General features: G+C 39.5%; 1 protein-coding gene across 1 annotated transcript in view; it reads left to right on the top strand.

Moving 5' to 3' along the window:
• CYP27A1 (cytochrome P450 family 27 subfamily A member 1) overlaps nt 1-26,850 on the top strand; it is a 46,361-nt gene that overhangs the window by 5,990 nt on the left and 13,521 nt on the right.

Raw genomic sequence — 26,850 nt, 5'->3', positions numbered from 1 at the left:
TGGAGTGATGCAGACACAGTACTCTAGAAAATTTTGGGAACAAGAAAACACTCAGTAGGAAGAATTCAAGAAGACGACTCATGAGAAGAGGACTCTTGGAGTCAACTTTGAAGGAAGATAAACAATATGAACAGAGGAGATGACGAGGCTGTGCCTTCTAAGCATGGTGGACAGCATGGAGGACGAGAGAGAAACTGGGGGGAAATCACACTGCTTTCCTACTTCCTTGTGAAACTTAGTCACCTCAAAAACAAGCAAGTCAAAAATAACAATCGTCTTGTTAACTGACACCTCTGTCAACACTGTGTGATTTATGAAGATTTTGCTTGTTTAGAATATCAATCTATGAACATTTATTCAGCACTGACTGTGCCAGACACCATGCAAGGCAATGGGATACACGTTCAAAGAATGAAATAAAATATTCCAGGCACTCTGCTAAGCACTGGAAATACAAATATAAGCTAGAGAGACAGTGACCCTCTGAGAGTTTACATTCCAGTGGAGGAAGATAACACAAAAAAGGGAATTGTAAATAGAGAAGGAGGAGTTCAAAGGAAGGAAGGAAGGGTACACAAAGACAAAGAGGGAAAGCCCAGAGGGCAATCAGCATGGATGACCTAGACACCTCCTGAAATGGTAGTCCCAGGGAGGAAGTCACCAATCAGAGAAGGGGACTGGGGAAGTGAAGGCATCTTCAGGGTAAGAAGGCTTCTGGGGTGAGAGTGGAGTTTATGTTTTATCCTAGAGATGAGGGGAATGACTTGGTTGTATCTATGCTTAAGGAAAATCACATTGGCAGCTGCATGTGAGATGGACTGTCAGATCAGAGCTTTGAGTCAGGAAGGCCAATTAGAAGGTTATTGTAATTATCTATGTAAGAGATGATATAGGCTTGATTGAAGTGGTAGCTGTGTAAGTAGAGAGAAGGGACCAGACAGGAAAGATATGAAGATAGAAAGGGCAAGGATTTGGCAACTGATTGGATATGGTGAGAGAGGGTGAGGAGCTGAGGATAAAGCTGAAGTTATAAAACTAGAAGATTGGAAGGATGGCATTACTTTCAACAGAAGTAGAGAAGGGTTTGAGGGAAGACAGTTCAGTTTTGAGCGTGCTGAGTTTGAGATGTCTTTAAGACCTCTAGTCTGAAGTGTCTAGTTGACATTTGGTAATATGTTACTGAAGTTCAGGTGGAGAGACTGGAGCTGCATGTATAGATCTGTGACATCATCATAAAGATGATAATTAAATCCATAAGAGCTAATGAAGTCACTAAGAGTGTGTAGAAAAGGAAAGGGGACTTAGGACAGAGCCTTCATGAACACCTGAAGTTAGGATGATGATTTGGGGATGATGAACCAACAAAGGAAACAGAGAAGGAGCAATTAGATGGGTAGGAGGAGAACCAGGAGAGTAGTGTCACGAAAACCCAGAGAAAAGAGCATTCAGGAGCAGAAAGTGTTCAACATTGTCAAATGCAGCAGATAGGTTAAGAAGGGTGAGGACTGAGAAGAATCCTTAAAATTTGGCAAGTAAGAAGTTACTAGTAATTTTGAAGCAATTTCAGTTAAATGATAAAACCAGATTGCAAAAAATTGAGGAGTGAAGTGAGAGGAGAGGAAGTGAAAACAGTAAGTGTAAATAATGTTTTCTAAGAGTTTCGCTTAGAAAAAGGGAAGAGAGATAGGATGATGGCTTAAGGGCCAGTCTAGGGAAGATTTTGAGGAATTGGGAAAGATTTGGGCATGTTGGAAGGCAGTAAGAAGGGAACCAATAGAATGGGAGTGGTTGAAGATTCTAGAAAGGGAGGGGAGATGATTGAGGTTGCAATCTGTGAAAGATGGGAGGGGTGGGTTAAAAGGCACAAGTGGAGGGGATGGTCTTGGCTAGGAGAAGGGCCACCTCATTGTCAGAAAATGGGGGAAGGGAGGATGGAGTGGGGTTGATATCAAGAGATTTTGAGATAAAGAGAAGGAGAAAAGAGGGAGATCACATTGAATGGTCTCACTTTTCTCAGTGAAGTAAAAGGTAAGATCCTTCCTTAACTCTCCTCCCTGCAATCCTAGAGGACTTTATCATTTAATTATTGTATTATTGTTTACTTCATTGGTGAGTACCCCATCTGTCAGGATCATAGAACATGATCTCTCCATGACTCAGTGCATCATCTACTGAATTACTGAGACCAGAAAAAAAATTACCACCTGTTGACCCAGCACTCTGGTGATGAGCCTGTCCATGTCTGGCTAGTTTGTCCTCAAACAATCAGATACACAATTCACTGTTGGATCATAGATAGCAGAGCTGGAAAGAGGCTTAGAGATCTTCTTGTCTAACCCTGTCATTACTGAGGCCCCTAGCGAGAAAGTGACTTGTTCAACGTCACCCTGGTAATCCACAGAGCCAATATTTGAATTAAGGTCTGACTTGTAATCCTTTCCAGCTTGGAAAGGCCTGCCAGAATTTTTGCTTCATTGACCTACCTTTAACACCATGCCCTCTGTGCCCCAGTGAAGCATCTGAGGACTTCAGCAGAGGATTCTTAACATTCTTCTCCCAACTCTTCACTCTCTCTGTGGTCTTTTCAGCCCGAGAGCTCCCTACCATCCGTGCTTGCCCATTCTGTTCAGCTCTAAATGTCTTCACTAAGCTCACCATGGCGGGTCACCCAATGTGCTGGAGGCCTTGCTGACATTGTGAATGTGTCAGGGGAACTTTCTGGCCATCTGCTAGCTGTCCTTCATTCTTACCATGTGACCAATCCATCCCCTCCCTCTCTACCATATAGATAATGTCTTTTACTCCTGTTCTTTGCAGTTCCTTGTTAGTTTAATGTTGCAATCTGCTCACATTCCCCCATGGGCTTCTCCATTGCTTTCTGAGAGATACTTATTTTATTTTTTCCATCTCTCTGCTATATTATAATAGTGGTAGAACAATAGTTTTGAAAATATGGGCCTTTGCTTTTATGAGAAACTTGAAATCTCCATTGTTCTGGGGCCTGATGCAATCAGTCAATGTTATCTGTTTAAAAAAAAAAAGGAGTGTCATTCCACAAAATCAGACAGTTTAGTATTATAATTATTATTACTATTATTTGCTTGTTTTGACTTGTCCTTAGGCTTCTCCTATGTTAAAATGTGACCAGCTTAGTAACAGGACCTACTGTTCAAGTGAGAACTGAGCGTGAAAATGCCAGGAGAATAGGCATGAATAATCACAGCTGTTTCTAGTTTTCTTCCTCTGGGGTTTCCCCTTCACTGTTTATGCCATCTCCACGGGCCTTATCAAGTTTGGAGCTGGGATCCTGCTGCTGTCACCAACACCATTCCTGACCTTTTGGGACTCCTTAAGGTGGTCTTATCCTCTTGCTTCTCCTGGATTATGGTTCAGTCATGTCTGACTCTTCATGACCCCATCCGTGGGGTTTTCTTGGCAAAGATACTGGGGTGGTTTGCTATTTCTTTCTCCAGTGTGTCCCTTTTTTGCAGAGAAGAACTGAGGCAAATTGGGGTTAAGTGACTTGCCCAGGGTCACACAGCTAGTAAGTTAGATTTGAACTCAGATCTTCCCAACTCCAGGCCCAGTGAGTTATCTACTGCACCAGTTGGCTGATCCTAATCTCCTGGATTAGGTGTATACAAATCCATTTTTTCTTTAGTTCAGCCAACACAAAATTGGCTTGTTTCAAAAGTAGAATACCTTATGGGGGGAGGAAAGCCTCACATGAGTCAGACAAAGAGAAAAATGTTGTAGTGGAAGGAACCTTGGCACAGGATTGAAGAGACCTAGATTCAGTCTGCCAGTTCTATAATCTCTGATTTGCAGATTATACAGACCTCAGAGGGATAGCTGATACTAGACAATGGAGTCAGGATCCAAGTGATTGACACAGGCTAGACCATTTTTTAAAAATTTATTAATTTATTTTGATTTATCAACAATCACTTCCATATGCTTTTGAGTTGAAAATTTTTCTCCCCCTTCCTCCCCCCCACCGTCCCCAAGACAGTGCACAATCTGATATAGGCTTTACATTTACATACCCATTAAACATATTTTCACATTAGTGAAGTTGTAAGTAAAAAACTAAAACCAATAGGAGGAACCATCAGAAAGGTGAAACAAAACTCAACAGAAGGTAAAAATAAGTGATAGTTCGACTTCCATAGTTCTTTCTTTGGATGTGGACAGCATTTTCCACCTGAGGCCTCTGGAGATGTCTTAGATCCTTGTAATGCTGAGAAGGGTTCAGTTTAAAATCATCATTGCATAATGTGGCTGTTATTGTGTACAAAGTCCTCTTGGTTCTGCTCACTTCACTCAGCATCAGACCATACAAGTCTTTCCAGGTTTTTCTGAAGTCAGCCTGTTCATCATTTCTTATAGCACAATAGTATTCCATTACATTCATATACCATAACTTGCTCAGCCATTCCCCAATTGATGGGCATCCTCTCAATTTCTAATTCTTTGCCACCACGAAAACAGCTGCTATGAATATTTTTGTGCATGTGGGTCCTTTTCTCATTTGTTTGATCTCTTTGGGATATAGCCCTAGAAGTGCTATTGCTGGATCAAAGGGTATGCACATTTTTGTAGCCCTTTGGCATAGTTCCAAATTGTTCTCCAAAATGGTTGGATCATTTCACAACTCCACCAACAATGTATTAGTGTTCCAATTTTCCCACATCTTCTCCAACATTTATCATTTTCCTGTTTTGTCATGTTGGCCAATCTGATAGGTGTGATGTGGTACCTCAGAGTTGTTTTGATTTGCATTTCTCTAATCAATAACGATTTAGAGCATTTTTTCATATGACTATAGATGGCTTTAATTTCTTCATCTGAGAACTGTCTGTTCATATCCTTTGACCATTTATCAATTGGGAATGGCTTGTTTCTTATAAATTTGTCTTAATTCTTATATATTTTAGAAATGAGGCCTTATCAGAGAGACTGGTTGTAAAAATTCTTTCCCAATTTTCTACTTCCTTCTAATCTTATTGCATTGGCTTTGTTTGTGCAAAACTTTTCAATTTAATGTAATCAAAGTTATCCATTTTGCTTTTCATAATGTTCTCTATCTCCTTGGTCATGAATTCTTCTGTTCTCCATAGATCTGATAGGTAAACTATTCCTTGTTCTCCCAGTTTCTTATGGTATCAGCCTTTATATCTAAGTCATGAACCCATTTTGACTTTATTTTGGTATATGGTGTGAGATTTGGGTCTATGCCTAGTTTCTGCCATACTCTTTTCCAGTTTTCCCAGCAGTGTTTTTCAAAGAGTGGGTTCTTATCCCAGAAGCTGGGGTCTTTGGGTTTATCAAATAATAGATTACTATAGTCATTGACTACTGTGTCTTGCATATTTAACCTATTCCACTGATCCACCTCCCTATTTCTTAGCCAGTACCAAGCAGTTTTGATGATTGCTGCTTTATAATACAATTTAAGATCTGGAATTGCTAGGCCACCTTCCCCTGCATTTCTTTTCATTAGTTCCTTTGATATTCTGGACCTTTTGTTTTTCCAAATGAATCTTGTTATTATTTTTTCTAACTCTATAAAATAATTTTTTGGTAGTTTGATTGGTATGGCACTGAATAAGTAAATTAGCTTAGGTAGGATTGTCATTTTTATTATATTAGCTCGGCCTACCCATGAGCAACTGATGTTTTTCCAATTATTTAGATCTGATTTTATTTGTGTGAAAAGTGTTTTGTAATTGTGTTCATAGAGTTCCTGGGTTTGTTTCGGAGGTAGACTCCTAAATATTTTATAATGTCTACAGTAAGTTTAAATGGGATTTCTCTTTCTATCTCTTGCTGTTGGGCTTTGTTGGTAATATATAGAAATGCTGATGATTTATGTGGGTTTATTTTATAGCCTGCAACTTTGCTAAAGTTGTTTATTATTTCAAGTAGTTTTTTACTTGATTCTCTAAGTATATCATCATGTCATCTGCAAAGAGTGATAGCTTTGTTTCTTCTTTGCCTATTCTAATGCCTTCAATTTCTTTTTCTTCTCTTATTGCTAAAGCTAAGGTTTCCAGTACAATATTGAATAACAGTGGTGATAATGGACATCCTTGTTTCACCCCGATCTTATTGGAAATGCTTCTAGCCTGTCCCCATTACATATAATGCTTGCTGAAGGTTTTAGATATATGCTATTTATTATTTTAAGGAAGACTCCATTTATACCTATGCTTTCTAGTGTTTTTAATAGGAATGGGTGTTGTATTTTATCAAAAGCTTTTTCTGCATCTATTGAGATGATCATGTGGTTTCTGTTGGTTTTGTTGTTGATATGCTCAATGATGCTGATAGTTTTCCTAATATTGAACCAACCCTGCATTCCTGGTATAAATCCTACCTGGTCATAGTGTATTATTCTTGTGATAAGTTGCTGCAATCTACTTGCTAGTATTTTGTTTAAAATTTTTGCATCTATATTCATTAGAGAAATTGGTCTATAATTTTCTTTCTCTATTTTGACTCTTCCTGGTTTAGGTATCAACACCATATTTGTATCATAAAAAGAATTTGGTAAGACTCCTTCTTCACCTATTTTCCCAAATAGTCTATATAGTATTGGAATTAATTGTTCTTTAAATGTTTGATAGAATTCGCATGTAAATCCATCTGGCCCTGGAGATTTTTTCCTAGGGAGTTCATCAATGGCTTGTTCAATTTCTTTTTCTGAGATGGGGTTATTTAAGTATTTTACTTCCTCTTCGTTAATCTGGGCAATTTATATTTTTGTAAATATGTATCCATTTCACTAAGATTGTCAAATTTGTTGGCATATAGTTGGGCAAAATAATTCCTAATTATTGTTTTAATTTCCTCTTCCTTGGTGGTAGCTTCACCCTTTTCATTCTTGATACTAGTAATTTGGTTTTCTTCTTTCTTTTTTTAATTAAATTAACCAAAGGCTTATCTATTTTATTGTTTTTTCATAAAACCAGCTCTTAGTTTTATTTATTAGTTCAATAGTTTTCTTAATTTCAATTTTATTAATTTTTCCTTTGGTTTTCAATATTTCTAATTTGGTGTTTAGTTGAGGATTTTTAATTGTTCTTTTTTTTAGTTGTATGCCCAATTCATTAATCTCCTCTTTTTCTATTTTATTTATGTAAGCATTTAGAGATATAAAACTTCCCCTAAGAACTGCTTTCGCTGCATCCCATAGGTTTTGGTATGTTGTCTCATTATTGTCATTCTCTTGAATGAAATTATTGATTGTTTCTATGATTTGTTGTTTGACCCAATCATTTTTTAGGATTAGATTATTTAGTTTCCAATTATTTTTTAGTCTATCTTTCCATGGCCCTTTATTACATATAATTTTTATTGCATCATGATCTGAAAAGGATGCATTTAATATTTCTGCCTTTCTGCATTGGATTGTGAGGTTTTTATGCCCTAGTACATGGTCAATTTTTGTGTATGTGCCATGTACTGCAGAAAAAAGTATATTCCTTTCTATCCCCATTCAGTTTTCTCCAGAGGTCTATCATACCTAACTTTTCTAATGTTCTATTCACCTCCTTAACTTCTTTCTTGTTTATTTTGTGGTTAGACTTATCTAGTGCGAGAGGGGAGGTTCAGGTCCCCACTAGTATAGTTTTGCTGTCTATTTCTTCCTGTAACTCCCTGAACTTCTCCTGTAAGAATTTGGATGCTATACCATTTGGTGCATATATGTTTAGTAATGATATTACTTCATTGTCTATGGTGCCTTTTAGCAGGATGTAGTTTCCTTCCTTATCTCTTTTGATTAGATCTATTTTTGCTTTTGCTTTGTCTGAGATCAGGATTGCTACCCCTGCTTTTTTACTTCAGCTGACGCATAATATATTCTGCTCCAGCCTTTTACCTTTACCCTGTATGTGTCACTCTTTTTCAAATGTGTTTCCTGTAAACAACATATTGTAGGATTATGGTTTTTAATCCATTCTGCAATCTTTTCCGTTTTATGGGAGAGTTCATCCCATTCACATTCACAGTTATGATTACTATCTGTGTCTTTTTCTCCATCCTTTCCCCCCATTTATGCTTTTCTTTCTCCTTTTTCCTTTCCCCCTTCACTAGTGTTTTGCTTTTGACCACTGCCTCCTTCAGTCCCTTCCCCCTTTTATTATCCCTTTCCCTTTTCTTCCCCTTTAGTCTTACTGCTTCTTCCCTCCCTTCTTTCCCCCCTCCCTTTTCTTTCCCCTTTTCCCTCCTACTGCCTATAGGGCAAGTTAGATTTCTATACCTGATTATTATGCCCTTCTTGAGCCAAATCTGATGAGAGTAAGGTTCAAACAATGCTCCCCCCCCTTCTTTCCCTCTGCTGTAATAGGATTTTGTGTCTTTTCCTGTAATGTAATTTACCCTTGTCTGCCTCCTCCTTTCTCAGTACATTTTCTAAGATCAGATTGATCCACTTATTTGGATCCATTTAACCCACTTGATTAGATTTTTTTTTATCATTACATCAAAGTCAACTAATATCCACCCTCTTTATGTATACTCCTTTAACAAGGTGTAATAACAATACAGTTCTCAAGGGTTGCAAGTCATATTCCCTTGTAGGGGTTTAAACAGCCCCCCCTTATTAACAACATATTGTATCTTCTGTCCCATTTACCTTTTTAAGTCCTTCTTGAGTCCTGTACTTGAAGATCAAATTTTTTGTTGAGCTCTGGTCTTTTTATCAGGAAAGTTTGGAAGTCTCCTATTTCATTGAATATCCACCTCCTCCTTGAAAAATGATGCTCATTTTTGCTGGGTAATTGATCCTTGGCTGCATTCCAAGCTCCTTTGCCTTATGAATATCATGTTCCATGCCCTGCGTCTTTTAATGTAGAAGCTGCAAGGTCCTGTGTAATCCTGACTGTGGTTCCATGATATTTAAATTGTTTCTTTCTGGCTGCTTGCAGCACCTTCTCTTTCATCTGGTAATTTTGGAATTTTGCTATTATATTCTTGGTGTTGTCAATTTGGGATCTCTTTCAGGTGGTGATCGGTGGATTCTTTCTATGGTTATTTTCCCTTCTGGTTCTAGGACTTCTGGGCAGTTTTCCTTTATGATTTCCTGAAAGATACTGTCCAGGCTCTTTTTTTCATCATGATTTTCAGGTAGTCCAATAATTTTTAAATTGTCTCTCCTGAGTCGATTTTCCAGGTCGGTTGTTTTACTGATGAGGTATTTTACATTTTCATCTATTTTTTCATTTTTTTGTTTCTGTTTGACTGATTCTTGCTCTCTCATAGAGACATTAGTTTCCATTTGTCCAATTCTAGTTTTTAACAGATTGTTTTCTTCTGTTAGTTTTTGTACTTCCTTCTTCAATGGCCAATTGTGTTTTTTAGGGACTTGTTTCTTCAGTTACTCTTCTGTTAGTTTTTGTACTTCCTTCTTCAATGGCCAATTGTGTTTTTTAGGGACTTGTTTTCTTCAGTGTACTCTTCCGTTAGTTTTTGTCCTTCCTTCTTCAATTGGCCAATTGTGTTTTTTAGGGACTTGTTTTCTTCAGTGTATTTTTTTTCCAGTTGGCCAATTGTATTTTTGAAGGACTCTTCTACCTCTCTCATTTGACTATTAAAATCCTTCTTGAGCTCTTCTAAGAAGGCTTTTTGGGCTTCAGACCAGTTCATATTCCCTTTTGTTGTTGCAGATGTGGGTTTGTTGACAATGTTGTCCTCTTCAGAATTTCTGTCTTGATCTTCACTCTTCTCATAATATGAATCTATGGTATGTTTCTTTTTACTCATGGTGTTTCTTTATTCCCTGGCCTTTAAAGAGATTGAGCTCTCCTGCTGGGGAACAGAGGGTACTGACCCAAGCTTCTTGTGTTGGGAGCCTAGGTCTTGGTCACTGGCTTTGCGTGCTGGGGCCTCTTATAATGGCAATTGGAGGCTGTAGGTTTCTGGCAGCTTACTTTGTGTTGGGCTGGAATCAGCAAGGCTGGAACTTTCAGGCAATTCTAGGTTGCCTGCTTTTCCTTTCCTTTAGCTGCAGGATGTTTATCTGCCTGGGGCCCCTGCAGTGTTGTCTCCCTAGTTTCTGCTAATGCACTGGGAGATTCCTTTGTGGTAGAGTGCTGAGGCACCTGGTGGTTTTCTGAGCTGGTTTCCAGCCGTTCCCCCCCACCCCTCACTGAGGCACTCAGAGGTCCAGGTGTTGGTGTTTGCCCGTTCTACCACCTGGGCTTCAGGATTTCCTCACAATTGGAGGCTGCAGGGCTCCGACAGCTCACCTGGTGTTGGGTTGGAATCAGCAAAGCTGGGACTTTAGGAAGCCTTTAGGTGGTTTTCTTCACCTCCTTTCAGATGAATGCCGCAGGGTACTTATCTGCCTGGGACCCCTTGTAGTTCTGCCTCCCTTATTTTTGCTGAGGCACTGGGAGACCCGTTTGCTGGGCTGCTGCACTGCTGCTCCCCGTCTTTCTTCTAGTTCAGGTGTTCCAGGGTTTTTTTTCTGGGGTGATATTTTCTGAGTTTTCAGAGGTTGATAGGGGAGAGTGAGAGTGAGTACCTTTTCACTCAGCCATCTTGGCTCCTGGAAACTCAGGCTAGACCATTTGGGCACTTCTAATAAGATAAAATGTGATGGAATCTATATAAAATCATCTTTACAAGTACAAGCTGAAGGAGGCAGCACCAAGGTGTCAAGGGCACCATCATCCTTCCAGTCAAACAGATTTACAACCATAAGTCATTATCAACTTTTCATTTTTTTCCACCTCATCCAATAGTTAATAACTTGTCAAGTTCTGTTGATTCTGCCTCCACAACACTTCTTATGTCCATCCCCTCCTTTCCATCCACATAGCCACAATCTTAGACTCTTACATTAACCTCCTAATTGGCCCATCTATATCCCGTCTCTCCCCCTCTCCAATCCTCAGTATGTGGCTTGTTTCCTCATAGAGGGAGGGAATTTGTCATTTCTTTTAGCTTGTAGACCTCCATTGGCATTTAAGCTCCTCAAAGATGAGCATGGTCTTAATAAATGCTCTATCTCTCTGTCTCTCCCTCCCTCCTTACCTGTCTGTCTCTCTTTCCCTCTGTATATCTATCTACCTAGCAACTATCCCAGGCTCCTTTGTGATTCAAATCAAGGCTATTAACACATTCTTAGGGCATTAATTTGGCCTTTTGGGATCCTTTGAGCCTAAGTTTGAGTTTGTACATATAAGATTTGAATATACTATTCCCATCATTAACTATATCTTTGACATATGTGTGGACCTATAATTTAATAGGAAGAAAAGAGCAGGCTGGGTTGTATTTGGGAACTGTATGAAATTTTTGCGGACACTCTGAAACACAGTAACATTCTTCTACACACACACACACACACGTATATATGTGTATGTATATATACACATATATGTGTATGTATGTGTGTGTGTGTATATATATATCTATATATCTATATCTATCTATCTATCTATCTATATCTATCTATCTATAGATATATATATCTATAGATAGATAGATAGATAGATAGATAGATAGATAGATAGATAGATATAGATATATTGGTGAGGGAAATTGGAGTTAAGTGACTTGCCCAGTGTCACACAGCTAGTAAGTATTATATGTCTGAGGCCGGCCTTGAACTCAGGTCTTCCTGACTCTAGGGCTGGTGCTCTATCTACTGCACCACCTAGCTGCCCCCTACACCAATATTCTTTTGGTGCTACTTGGTGTGTGGGACAGAGACCACCCACTCAAAATAAAAACAAAGACTTAGATACCTTGAAAGCAGAAAGGAGTTTATTGCTTTCTCATGAGAAAGGGTACAGCCCCTAGTTGCCATTGCCAGCCAGGAGAGTATGAGTTGGGAGCCACACCCTTGGCTTTTTTTCCCCTGATGAGATGCCCCCTTCCACTCTCTTACCCCTTTCTCCTTTGACTGGGTACTCAGCGCATACCTTCTAAACTCGGCAGCTAATACCCCGTAGAAGTAAACATGCCCATGTTTGGACTAGATGCATATGTGTACTAGGAAGTAGGAGCGACCAGGCACCAAGCTCTCCAACCCATGCTGACATGGTGCTGGAGAAATAGAAGCTTATTGGGGAAAATGGAAACTTAACTCAAGGCTTTCTGGAGGAATGAAACTTAGGTCTGTGGGAACTGCACTGCAGGCCTCTCACTCTCAGGCAGAGTGCAGGAGAGAGATAGGAGCATAGCAGGGAGGTAAGAGTGTAGCGGGAAAATACTGATAAGGGAACTTTACTGTGAGCCATCCCTCACATTGAGAATCATGGAATACTACTGTCTCCAAAAATCAAAATTGACTCCTCAAAGGGCAATAGAGAGATCACAGCAGACATAAATAGGCTGACACATTTGATAAACATAAATCATGACATTTGACTTGGCCTGAGCTAGGATGAGGCCATTCATAGCATCAAGGCAAGAGTAAAGCGGTGGGGGGGGGGAATGGTAAGCTGTTAACTATTTATTTAGTACCTCTGGTTTATATAGGAATGTGTATTAATGAGGCCAAAAGGGACTCTTTTGATGAGACTTTCGCAGTAGAAGGATTTGGGCATTTCAACTGGGCTTCTTTCTCCCCTTACAAAATAGTACCTGTCAGCATAAAATTGTGTCTTAAAGCACTTCTTCTAAACCTAATGGTTTATTGATTTGTCTGAAGGCTATTCTCTTAGTTAGGGACAACTTTTTGAAGATGACAAAATTACATTCTGTGCTTATGTTACCAAGGTTAATTAGTGGGTGATTTGATACTATTTTGATGTGCTCTGAGCCTGTAAGGAGGAGGTAGTGGGTGGTATGGAGAAGGAAGTTTGGGAGATGAGGAGCAACTATCAGTTAAACAGATTGTTAAGTTTTGAGACTAAGAGTGTGTTATGCATGTTTGTGTTACTTAATGGTGTTGAATTTGCGAGGCATGTCTCCTGGAAGGTGGTTAATCCTTTTAGGCACCATGCCTAAAATTTATGCAACTGCCACTAGGTAATATCTTGGAGATTACATATAACCTATTTTCATTGATATGTGGCCAAATGAGATAAGTGTAAAGGTTCAGGCACTTAATTTTGCCCTTACTATAAAAATAGAATTTATTTTGAGTAAAGTCAACAACCATTTATTAAGTACTTATTCTGAGCTTGGCAAAGTGCTAAGCACTGGGAATACACATATAAGCAGAAAGAAGGATGTCCCTGTCTTCAGAGTGGTTATATTCCAATGGTGGAAGACAACATATAACAGGAAGATAAAAAAAGGAAGAGATGAAGGTCCCCAGGTAGATATTGTAGAGAAAGTCTGAGAGAGTCAGGAGTGCAGCCTGGAGAGGACCAGAGACATGGCTGGCCTGGGTAACTTCCTTAAAATGATGGTTCTGGGAGGAACCAGCCAATCAGAGGAGAAGGTGAGAGGGGAGAACTAGCTTCCAATGTGTGAAGTCCAGGGAATGAAGCATTCTCTCTGTCTCTCTGTCTCTGTCTATCTCTCTTTCTCTGTCTCTGTCTCTCTCTTTCTTCCTCCCTCCTTCCCTTTCTCCCTCTTCCTTTCTTTCCTTCCTTCCTGCATATCCTTTCTCAATCCTTCTACACCTCCCAAACTTCCCTTTCTCAGTAGAGTGTGATACTCCCCTGCTTTACTGAAACAACTGATAGAGAGATCCTTCATGAGATCCTTCAGCAACCTAAAAATTCCTCTACATCTTTTGCCCATTTATCTTCTGCTTCTGGGGAAATGGCCTTCTTGCCAAGGCCAACCTCTCTACCTGTGCCCTGCATCACTTTCTCCCTCATCTTCTTCAGCAGCTTGCCCTATGGATCATTCTGTATTTCTCTTTCATCTTTAACATACTGGTCCTCTCCCCTTTGCCTACAAAAATTCTCAGATATACACTATTCTTTAAAAAACTTTCAGTGACTTGTAAGCAGTCATATAATAATTTTACTTTGTTTCACTGCAAAAGTCCTAGAAAAAAGTAACCTTCACTTCCTCGTTATTGACTCCCTTCTCACTTCTTTGTGGTCTGGCTTCCAATGTACCACCAAAAATGCTCACAATCTTTTAATTGCTTTATTTATTGGACTTTTTGTAATTGTTTGCATCCTGCGTGGTGTCTCTGCAGCTTTTGGTACTACTGAACACTTTCTTCTACCTAGAAACTCTCTCCTCCCTTGTTTTCCATTGTACTGATCAATCATGGTTCTCTTCCTGCTCGTCTGAGCACTCTTTCTCAGACTCCTGTGCTTGGATCATCAACCATATTCCATCCTCTAAACTTTTGTGTCTCCAAAAGTTCTGTCCTGGGCTATTTTCCCTTTCTCTTTATACCTTCTTTCTTTCTTGTTGGCTACCATGGGTTCAATTACCAGCTCTAGCCAGATGACTCCCAAATCTATGTATCCAGCGTTAATTTCCCTACTGAACTCTAGTACTGCATTACCAACTGCTTACTAGACATCTTCATTGGAACATGGTATAGCCATCTCAAACCCTAAGGAGTTTCTAGCACAGTGGCCCCTGAGCCCTCATCCAGTGTGTTCCTCATTGTCAGTCAAACAGTAGAACTTTATTAGCATCTAGAAGAGAGTATTTGCTGAGATAGCATGGCAAGAATAGTAGTTATAATACATTTTCCCTAGCCCAAGAGCATCCACACACAAGGTCCCTGGAGAGAATGTACTCAACAACTCAAAGTAATTGATATAAAAGATTCCAGCCAAAATCTGGAGTGCACTCTCACACAAATAGCCAAAGGGTTTGTTGGGGGAAGATGTACATCCCCTTAAAGAACCATAGTTCTTTATATAGAGAGAACATATGTGGTCTAGGGTTACCTCCTGACTCTGGGCCTAGAAGGTCCTTTTCTTCCTTAGCAGAGTATTTATAAAGTCATCCTTAGGTTTACCCTTCTGCTAGGGAGAATCGGTACCTTTTTACAGACAGTGTTTTGCTTTGTCACAAAGATTCACAATCTCTGAATTCTACCTTCTTTGAGGGATTTTCCTCTACCTCTCTTGGCAGATGCTTCCTCTATTGACAATAAATGGTCAAAGAAGTAGAGGGATTTTAAGCTGCTGAAAGGTCTCATAATGGATGTATCAGTTGTTTCAGTAAAGCAGGAAAGCAACACACTCTACTGAGAAAGGGAAGTTTGGGAGGTGTAGAAGGATTGGGAAAGGATAACAACAGATCACTACCACTCTGGCAAAATTTGCTGTTAACTCTGGTTGCCAGTGGAACCTCTGATGGCTCTAATGAATCTGCTAAACTCATCCATCACCTGGACATTTCCATATCATGGTATTCATTCGCTTAAGATCAGGAAAAAATAAGCATACGAGAAATAGAGGCACTATATGTTCAGGGATCCAAGGTGTCAGATGTGGGGAGAAAAGCAGCTAGCTTCACTCTGCTATCATATAGCTCAAAGTAATGTTCCTCATTTAAAAGCTGCCAGGGAAGAAAATGAGAGATGGTTTATTTATTCAAACCTTTGGAAGGACACTCAGTTCTTGCTTAGCAACTCATGAGTTATCAATCTTTCCAGCTTCTCAGTGTACCAGAAGACTCTTTGTCCTCACAAAGTGCCAGTTGCTCAGTCACTCATGTCCAGAAGCAGGCTTACCAAATCTCCATGTTGGTTTAGAACTGAGCAGGGAATATCTGGATAAATTCTGTATGATGCACTAATCTGAATGTGTTATAAAGGCTATCACACTTAATTAATTGGAAAGATATTAATTGCTCATGGTTGGACCATGTTAATATAATTAATAATTCTGCCCGAATTAATTTACGGATTTGGTGCCATTCCAATCAAACTATCAAGGAATTATTTATAGTACTAAACAAAATAATAAGAAAATCCCATTTGGAGTAATAAAAGGTCAAGAACCTCAAGGGAACTAATTTTTAAAGGGAGGAAAAAAAAGGGTCTAGCAATACTAGATCTCAAACTATACTGTAAACTGGGATGATCAAAACCATTTGGTATTGTTTAAAAAGTAGGAACTTTGATCAATGAGCAGATTAGGTAAAACAGCTCAGAAGTAGCTGAGTAGTAGCATAGTATTTGATAAATCCAAAGAAACCAACTACTTGGGTAAGGAATCCCTGTTTGAAAAAAAAAAACTTTGGGGAAAACTGGAAAGCATCCTGGCAGAAATTAGGTTTGAAGCAACATCTTATAGGATATGCCACAGCAAACTCCAAATGGATGCTTGACCTAAGCAGGAATGGAGGGAGAAAGAAGACACTTTTCATAACTGTGGCTAGAGGGAGAATTCTCACCTAAACAAGGTATAGACATGACCATAAATGATACAATGACAATTTTGATTACATAAAATTGAAAAGCTTCTGCCCAAGCAAAATATACATAGAAAGGAAACAATAGGGCCTCTGATAAAGGTATGATATCCAAGCTATATAAAGAATTGATAAAACATACAAGAACAAGAGCCATTCTCTCAATAGATAAGTGGCCAAAAGATATAAAAAGGCAGTTATCCAGCAAAGAAATCATATAAATGTGCTACTAATCTCCAATACTGATAAAAATTCAAATTAAAACAACTGGGAGGTTCGACCTCTCAATCATTTGATTGAAAAAAATGACAAAAGAGGAAATTAGCTATTGCTGGAGGAAGACAGAGAGCTAGGTGGTACAATGGATAGAATATTGGACCTGGGGATCAGAAAGACATGAGTTCAAATTTAGTCTCAGACACTTCCTATCTGTATGACCTGGGCAAATCATTTAATCTGTGTCTGCCTCAGTTTCCTTGTCTGTAATATGAAGATAATTAATAAATTCTTCCTCTCAGGGTTGTTGAGAGGATCAAATGAGATAATAATTGCAAAGTTCTTTGCAAACTTTAATATGCTTTACAGATATTAACTGTTATTATTAATACATTGCTGGTAGAGCTATGAATTGGTTTAACCATGTTGGAACTCTTCCCTCAAAGTCACTAAATTGTACTTATAGCGAAAAGATTCGTATGTATAAGAATATGGATAGCAGCACTTTTTTTGTTATAGCAAAAAAATGGAAACTAAAGGGATGCCTATCAGTTGGGGAAGGCCTGAACAAATTATGGCACATAAATGTAATAGAATATCATTGCACCATAAGAAATATGGTGAATATAATGGATTCAGGGAACTATGGAAAGAGTTGTATGAAATAAACAGAACCAAAAGAAAAATGGACAGGATGAACATAATGATACTGTGAAGGGAAACAACTTTGAAAGACCTCAAAACTGACCAAAGACTGATGATGAAACCTGCCTCCCACTTTGGGGCATCAATTTGGGGTAATCAATTTGAGGTACAGAAAAGTTCAGTCTTAGACATGGCTGTAGTGTTCATTTGTTTTGCTTGACTGAACATATTTGTCACAAGGCAGGGTATTTACTTGGTAGGGGTTGAGATGCCAAGGTAGGGTAACAGATGTGAAAAAAAAGCGATGAAACTTTTTAAAGTGCTCTTCAGCTCTTTTTGTGGTGGCAAAGAATTGGAAATTGAGAGGATACCCATCAATTGGGGAATGGCTGAACAAGTTGTGGTATATGAATGTGATGGAATACTATTGTGCTATAAGAAATGATGAACAGGCTGAGTTCAGAAAAACCTGTAAAGACTTGTATGGTCTGATGCTGAGTGAAGTGAGCAGAACCAAGAGAATGTTTTACACAATAACAGCCACATTGTGCGATGACTAATATTGATAAACTTAACCCTTTTCAGCAATACAAGGATCTAAGATTTCTCCAAAGGCCTTGTGAAGATCAAAGCATACTATTTGCTATTTTTTTTCTTTTGTTGTGTTTTGTTTCCTCTTTCTGGTGGTTCCTCCTATTGGTTCTAATTCTTACTTTACAACATCACTAATGTGAAAATATGTTTAATAGGAATGTATATATATAACCTATATCAGATTGCATGCCGTCTTGGGGAGGGAGGTGGGGAGGGAGGGGGAGAAATATTTAAAGCTCAAAAGCTAAAACAAACAAATAAATAAAAAACAAACAAACAAACAAATAAATAAGTGCTCTTCAGAAAATAAAAATATGTGCAGAAAAGGACAGAGCCAAAGCAATTTTGTTACTACCTAGTTGAACTTAATACATATTTTTCTTTAAAAATTTGTAATAGATTTGTATACTTTCTTACATATGCCTATTTCCTTTTCATTGTACAATTAAATGTTTGTTTTTGTTGATAATTGGCAATAAAAAATTAGTGCTAAATGGATTGTAGGGTATTACTAACAATGAATCATCTAACAAAAGTGGCATAAAAGATATCATTGAAGTGATATGTGACTGGAGAAGGAATGGTGCATTCTGGCAGAGAGAATGAGAGATGGTTACTCTGCATTGTTTGCGTATACACACATGATGTCAAGAGACCTAGAATATGGCTCCCCACATGTTTCGTGGACTCCCAGTGGATGGCCTATAGACGTAGATGGGCAAGAAGAACTGCAGAAATTGATATTTCTTCAGTGGTTTGTGATCTGTCCAGGTAGAGGGAGCACCCCCGTCCAGCACACTGGATGCTGAAGTAAATGAAAGTGGCCAAGACGGCACAGAAAAGTCACTGATTTCAGAAACTTGCTGTAGAACACTGTAGAACAAATGATGCCCCCCCTGGCCTCCAATACACTCTCCCCCCCTTCCCACAAGATCACATTCTGCATGCTTGATTTATTGTTTGTTGATAGCTTCTCTTTGCCCTGCCAAAAAAAAAAAAGCATTTGGCACAGTAGAGCAAAATGTAACCTTAAAAACTCTCCTCCACCAAGCTGCCTTCTGTGCATAAGCGAAGGCCACACAAAACTTCTTGACAGTTATGTCCACAGAAATAGCTGAGGTCAGTGATATTTATTATCACAAATCAACCAGAGCACAAAACAAGCAGACACAAGGAAGATGTTGTTCAAAGAGGTCAGATGGAAGACAGATTCTCTTTACATGGTGAGGTGCTTTGGGTCCAGCCACTCTTCTGGATTTTATTTTCCCAAGTGCCATTTCAGTTTCTTTCTTTCTTTTTTTTTATTGTTATGCTTTTCCTTTTTTTAAATTTAAAAACTTTTTTTATATATAAATTTATTTATTTTTAGTTTTCAACATTTACTTCCACAAGATTTTGAATTCCATATTTTCACCCCATCTTGCCCTTCCCCCCACCCCAAGATGGCATGCATTCTGAATACCCCTTCCCCTAGTCTGCCCTCCCTTCTATCTCTCCCCACCCCATCACCTTCCCCTTCTATTTTCTTGTAGGGCGGGATAGATTTCTGTACCTCATTTCCTGTATTTCATATTTCCCAGTTGCATGTGGAAACATTTTTTTTAAACGTGTGTTTTTAAAACTTTGAGTTCCAAATTTTCTCCCTTCCTCCCTCCCCACCCACCCTCATTGAAAAGGCAAGCAAGTCAATACAGGCCATACATGTACAGTTATGCAAAACACTTCCATAGTAGACATGTAGTGAAAAGCTAACTCTATTTCCCTTAATCCTATCCTGCCCCCCCCATTTATTCTATTCTTTCTTTTGACCCTGTCCCTCCTCAGAAGTACTTCCTTCTGATTACCGCTTTCCCAGTCTGCCCTTCTCTCTATCATCCCCATGCTCTCTTGTCCTCTTCCTCCCCTATTTTCCTGTAGGGTAAGACAGATTTCCATACCCAATTGAGTGTGTATGTTATTCCCTCCTTAAGCCAAATCCTATGAGAATAAGATTCCCTCATTTCCTCTCACCTTCCCCTGTTTCCCCTGCACTGTAAGAACCTTTACTTGTCTGTTTTGTGCAAGATAATGTACCCATTCTACCTCTCCCTTTCTCCTTCTCCTAGTATAATCCCCTCTCACCCCTTAATTTTATTCTCCAGATATCACCCCTTCATCTTCAACTCACCCTGTCCCTCTATCCTATCCATCTATCTATCTATCTATCTATCTATCTATCTATCTATCTATCTATCTATCTACCTATCTATCTATCTATCTATCTATCTACCTATCTATACATATAATTTTTCCCCTCCCACTACCCTAATACTGACAAAGGCCTCATGAGTTATAAATATCATCTTTCCATGCAGGAATGTAAACAGTCAGCCTTAATAAGTCTCTATGATTTCTCTGTCCTGTTTACCTCTTCATGTTCCACTTGAGTCTTGTATTTGAAAGTCAGATTTTCTATTCAGCTCTGGTCTTTTCATCAAGAATGATTGAAAGTCCTCTATTTCACTGAATGACAGTTTTTTTCCCCTGAAGGATTATATTCACTTTTGCTGGGTAGGTGATTCTTGGTTGTAATCCTATCTTCTTTGCCCTCCAGAATATTATATTCCATGCCCTCTGGTCCCTTAATGTAGAAGCTGCTAATATGGTGTTATCCTGATTGTGTTTCCACATACTTGAATTGTTTCTTTCTGGCTGCTTGCAATATTTTCTCCTTGACCTGGGAACTCTGGAATTTGGCTACAATATTCCTAGGAGTTTTCCTTTGGGGATCTCTTTCAGGAGGAGATCTGGATTCTTTCAATTTCTATTTTGCCCTCTGGTTCTAATATATCAGGGCAGTTTTCCTCGATAATTTCTTGAAAGATGATGTCGAGGCTCTTTTTTTGATCATGGCTTTCAGATAGTCCAATAATTTTTAAATTCTCTCTCCTGGATCTATTTTCCAGGTCAGTTGTTTTTCCAATGAGATATTTCACATTGTTTTCTAATTTTTCATTCTTTTGGATTTGTTCTACTGTGTCGTGATTTCTCATAAAGTCACTATCTTCCAGTTGCTGTATTCTAATTTTTAAGGAAGTATTTTCTTCAGTAAGCTTTTGGACTTCCTTTTCCATTTGTCCAATTTGTCTTTTTAGGGCATTCTTCTCCTCATTGGCTTTTTGGACCTCTTTTGCCATTTCGGTTAGGCTATTTTTTAAGGTGCTATTTTCTTCAGCATTTTTTTGGGTCCCCTTTATCAAGCTGTTGACTTGTTTTTCATGATTTTCTTGCATCACTTTCATTTCTCTTCCCAGTTTTTCCTCTGCTTCTCTTACTTGCTTCTCAAAATCCCTTTTGAGCTCTTCCAAGGCCTGGGACAGAGTCTTGGAGGCTTTGGATGTGGGAGCTTTGACTTTATTGTCTTCTTCTGGTTGTATGTTTTGATCTTCTTTGTCATCAAAGTAAGATAATATAGTCTGACTCTTTTTGCGAGGTTTGCTCATGATCACAGCCAACTACTTGAGTTTGAAACTCTGTTAAGGTAAAAGTCTGCTTCCAATGTGGAGAATGTACTGTCCCAAGCTTTGGGGGTTTGTATAGCTGTTTTCAGAGATACTTCTAGGGACCTGTAAAATTTCAGTTCTTCCAAGGTGGTATGATAAGGGGCAAGGTGTTTACTCCTTTCCTGGCCTGTGCTCTGGTCTTTGAGTGACTGGCCACCAGCAGTCTTTTCTCTTTTGGAACTGTGAGGAAGGTTTCCTCTCCACAGCCACTACAGCGGCCTCCTCACCCCAGGACCACCACCCAGAACTGTGACCTAGATCCAAGCATGGGCAAAGCAAGAGATTCCTGCCTCAGCACCAGCAAAGAGTTCCTTGCAGTCCCCCTCTGACCAGCCACTTGATTCCCCCTCAGTCTGTGGGCCAGAAGCTCAGGACACAGCCACCTCCCTGGCACCAGTGCTCTGCGCTCTGCGCTCTGGAACTGGCTCTGACCTAGCTCTTCTCTCACTGCAAAAACAGACTTTTCCCACTGACCTTCTAAGTTGTCTTTGGTGTTCATGGATCGAGGAGTCTGGAAGCCGCCACAGCTGCCCGTGATTCAGTCTTCTGAGGCCTGCTCTAGGTTCGCTGCGGCCTGCACGCCCACTCTGAACTGCATTCCTCTCCCCACCCAGCGCGATATGCCTTTCTGATCAACCATCCAGGCTGTCTTGGGCTGGAAATTTGTTTTACTCTGTCTTTTTGTGGGTTCTGCTGCTTTAGAATTTGTTTAGAGTCATTTTTTGTGGGTATTTGGAGGTGTTTGGGGGAGAGCTCAAGCAAGTCACTGCTTTCATGCTGCCATCTTGGCTCTGCCCCTGCCATTTCAACTTCTTCATAAAGCACATTGAGTATTAGGCCTCTCCACTATGTTTTTTTTACATGTGTGTGATGCAACACCATTTATACTCTTAGTATTATAGGATCACAGATTTAGACCTGAAAAGGAACTTAGATGACATCTAGTCTGACACCATTATTTTATAGATGAGGAAAATGGACTCAACAGTAGCTGACATAGGTAACATAGTGTTGTACTGAGAAATCAGCGAGTGAGACCCAGACATATTTTAAAATGTGGATTTTATTAGCACGCGGCTGCAAGGGGTATGCACATCCAAATGAAGCAGCCCCGATCAGGGGTCGAGCTAGGGTTTATATGGAAAAGAGCATGGGAAAGAAATGCCAGGAACACTGATGAGGTAATCCAAAGGTGCAGGTGTCTTTGGGGGCTATGGATGGGAAAGTACAGGGAGTATACTGGACAGGGAGGGGGATGGATCTTTGGAGTCTGGCAGGAGGAAGAGTCCTTGGGCTAGTCAAGGACAACCCTCTCCCTCTGTCTTGTTGAGAGAATGCTCTGCAACAAGTGAAAGCTTTCTCACAACACAGGAACTCACTGAGGAATTGGGAGGCTTCCAGAGATATGATCTGAGGGCTGGGGCCTGAGCAGCCCAGCTCTGTGTAGCTGTACCAGGGAGAGAGATAAGGGTCATGCTGAGGCCCATGCATGAATAACTGCTAGGCACACTGTCCTTGAGCTGGGGAATGGTTGTTAGAGACAGTGTTTCTGAGACTAGGGAGAAACTGGGGCACAAGTACAAGCACGAGCACCCGAGCACCCCATCATTACAGGTCAGAGATCACACAAACCAGACCAGGCGTCCTGGTCTCTGGTATAAACATAATTATCTAACACAATTCTATTGCAAGCTTTCTTATCCATTTGCGTTGGAGGTACGGGCTATGCTGAGCTATGCAAGAGTACATTTCACTATTGTTTAGATTTAGGAGGAAAGAGGTCTGGGGCAAGATTAAGCACCAACTTTTGCTTTCCATGGCTTAAAGGGCCCTACTACCTAAATGGCAAAATAATGTTCTGCATTACAATGGGATATAAATGGCAGGGCTAGAATGAAAACCTAGGTAGGTCCTCTGACTCTAACTCTAGTGATCTTATCAATATGCCATTTTGCTGCTTCAGCTGTCCTACACTAATTTATTTCTTTTAAAAATTATATGTATACATATATGTATTGTGTATATATATGTGTATGTATATATATAAAAGCATATATGCTGAGCACAGTGCCTAGCACATAGAAAGTGCTTGATAAATATTTATTGTCTGCCTACACACACACACACACACACACACACACACACGAGAAAGAGAATCAAAGAAAAAGAGAGATTAGACAGGTATCTTTTTAAAAAAAAACAAACAGTTAAATTGCTCAGTAGCCACATCTGCTTGTATATGCAATATTCTATACCTGTAGTCTCCTAGGAGGAGAGATGTCTTTGATCCTTGCTGTCCACAACCAAGGTTGTTGGGTTGGTTTGGTTTTTTTTTTTTGGCAACGAATATCAATTCAGCTACCTTTTAGTGTTATTTTCATTTGCATTATTGTAGTCATTGTGTTCTCTTGGTTCTGTTTTCATTGCTCTGCATCACTTCATGCTGGTCTTCATTTTTCTCTGAATTCTTCATACTGGTTATTTCTGGTGCAATAATATTCAATTATGTTAACATTCCACAATTTATTCAGCCTTTCTCCAGCCAATGACTACTCACTTTGTTTCCAGTGTTTTGCTACCAGGAAGAGTGCTTCTATAAATATCCTAATGTTTTTCTATCAAAGGTAATATTTAGATACATTAATCTTAGTTAAAATAGGTCACAGAATCATAGATTTTCAGAATCTCAGATTTTGAAGGAACTTAAGCCATCTTAACCAGTGAATGAATAACAAAAACCCAGTATGATAGACCCAACAAGGAAAAAAAACAACATATACTCCATATTTTAGCTAAAAAGTCTATTGGAAGCACATTTATTGTTTTACAAGCATGTTATTTTAAAGAGAGTTTTGGTTCAATAGAGGTTCCCCCAGGTACAAAGAGAATTTCTCTGACTCAAGCAAATTTCTTTTTTTTGTTTTTTTTTTTGTTTTTTTTTTTGCTTTTAGGCAATTGGGGTTAAGTGACTTGCCCAGGGTCACACAGCTAGTAAGTGTCAAGTGTTTGTTCTGAGGCCGGATTTGAACTCAGGTCCCCCTGACTTCAGGGCCGGTGCTCTATCCACTGCACCACCTAGCTGCCCCTGACTCAAGCAATTTTCAACCCACATTTTTGTATCAACAAACAAAAGATGAAGGAATTCAATAGCAAGAAAAGGAGGAAAATGCCTGTAACTTGGGGCTCAAGCCTAGGCATTTGCAATAGATGTCCTCATTAGTAGAGAGAATGATTACTCAATATTCCATGCATAGGGGTGAAGTAAGCAGAGCTTGGAAGGTGGAACTTTTTTTTCTTACTTCTGGCTTTTAGAGAAGACTTCTGCAGTTCTGTGTTATCTTCAGGAAGAGGTCTTTGGAGGGGAGAGAAAAAAACCACTGGAAAGAAACCTAACTATAGAGGAGCCAGAGCCCTAAGAATGTCCCTATTTCAAGCATACCATGCTAGAGACTTATGGGAATTTCCCCTTGTGTATGAATGGGGGACTCACTCTGTCTCTTAGTTGAGTTGAGATAGTTCATTCCCCATGGTATAGCTCATTCTTTCTGTGTATTGCTCGGTATATGCAAATTTGTATAACTTTTCTGATTTCTGTTTGCAATTGGGTTGTTTAAATGGGTTTATTTGCTATTCACTATTATGATGTTATTCGTGTAACTGGCATTTAGTGGGGAGTCAATCCTTCAGATACAACTTGGGACATCCTTTCCCTCTTAAGGGATAATGACCAGGAAAAGTAATTGAAGCTAAAAAATAATTTCTTCTAAGCTAATATTTAGGGTGTTAGGGTTCTAACCTGATATCCTCTTTGAGAGGGCAGAGGGGCTAGTTTTGTGACTCCAATATCCTTCCCCTTGATACAAGAATCTCATTTTTCCTTGGAGAGGGGTTATTGAGATTCCAGAGATATTTATTTAAGCCTTCCTTTGAACTGTATTTTGACAACCCATGTGGACATACATATAAGCAACATGGGCAACCTATGCTTCTTACACGCATGATTTTCAATGATGAATCTGAATGATTTACCAAAGAGAGCAATGGTAATATGGGTACACCCTTGGGGAAGATTTGCCTTCTTTGAAAACTCCCTCCTTTGATCTGGTCAGTGGTTCTGACTTCACTAGGAATTAAGAAATTTCCTAAATTCTAATCTGGTCAATGATTCAAGAGAGATAAGGAGATCGAGGATATTGTTACAGAACTAATTCTTGGAGGCCTTAGTAGTAGAGGCTTCCATATTAACAAATGGCCTTCTAATCTTTGTTTGAACACCGCTAGTGAGGGAGAATCCATTTTCTTTAGTCTCAAATTATCGACTGCATTTTGGACATATTGAACTGGACATTCCATAGGCATCTCAAACTCAACGTGATCAAAGTAGAATGCCTTGTCTTTCACCCCAAACCCTTCTCTCTTCCCAATTTTCCTATTACTGTTGAGGGTACCATCTTTCTCCTAGACACCTAGTTCATAACCCATCATTCTTAACTCCTCACTCACACTCACCCCACAAGTGACAAGTCTTGTAATTTCTACCTTCATCACATCTCTCCTTTTTGTCACCTCTTCTCCATTCATGCTGCTGCCGCCACTATGGTACAGCTCTCATCATTTCTCTGTGGACTACCACAGTAGCCTGCAGGTTGGTCTGTTTTAAGTCTCTTTCTACTTCAATCCATTTTCCATTCAACTACCCAAGTGATTTTCCTAAAGTGAAGGTCTGACCATGGCACTCCTTTATTCATCTTATTAGTATTGATATGACATTCTAGCCTTTTAGGACACTCTTGGATCCTGATTCTCTTGTTTAGTATGGTAACCTTTTCCCTCCTAGCTTTCAGTCATGTTAAAATTTGATAAGTGTTACATCTATGCTTGCAGATATTCTTATCCTTATTCTGTGGCTGGGAAATTGAGGCACAGACAAGAGAAGTGAACTTACTTGAGGTCACACTCCCAGGATCCCAGCTAGTATTCAAGCCTGACTTTTCTGACTCTTTCTAGTATATCACTGCAGGACCCCAGAAGCCCCCAAACCTACACCCTAGAGATAGGTCTGGGCTCTGGGCTACAGAGTCCAAGCTTACTTTAGACTAGATACTGGCATAGCACATAGCCATTCTCCCACCTCTTCTCCAGGCATAACATGTACCCTGGGGACTCTTCAAATGCCCCAGTTTCTCACAAATGCCACATCAGGAGTGTAGGTAGATCTGACGATTCTGCTTAGAGGCTACCAAAGTATGCCGCAGTGCACAGATATTGGGCCTGGAGTCAGGAAGACCTGAATTCAATCCCAGTCTCAGATATTCACAAGCTGTATGACCCTGGGCAAATCACTTAACCTCTGTCTGCCTCAGTTTTCTCATCTATAAAATGGGAACAATAATAGCACTTATTTCCCAGGGTTATTGTGAAGATAAAATGAGGTAATATTTCTAAAGTGTCTAGCATGGTGCTTGGCATATAGAAGGTATTTAATAAATCTTTCCTTCTTCCTTCCTTCCTTCCTTCATTTCCTTCTCCCAACTTGCTTCTCTACCCC

The sequence above is a fragment of the Phascolarctos cinereus genome, unplaced genomic scaffold (genome assembly GCF_003287225.1).
Source record: "Phascolarctos cinereus isolate Bilbo 61053 unplaced genomic scaffold, phaCin_HiC Scaffold_7;HRSCAF=346, whole genome shotgun sequence".
NCBI classification, from domain to species: Eukaryota; Metazoa; Chordata; class Mammalia; order Diprotodontia; family Phascolarctidae; genus Phascolarctos; species Phascolarctos cinereus.
This window is presented reverse-complemented; position numbering and strand designations above follow the sequence as displayed.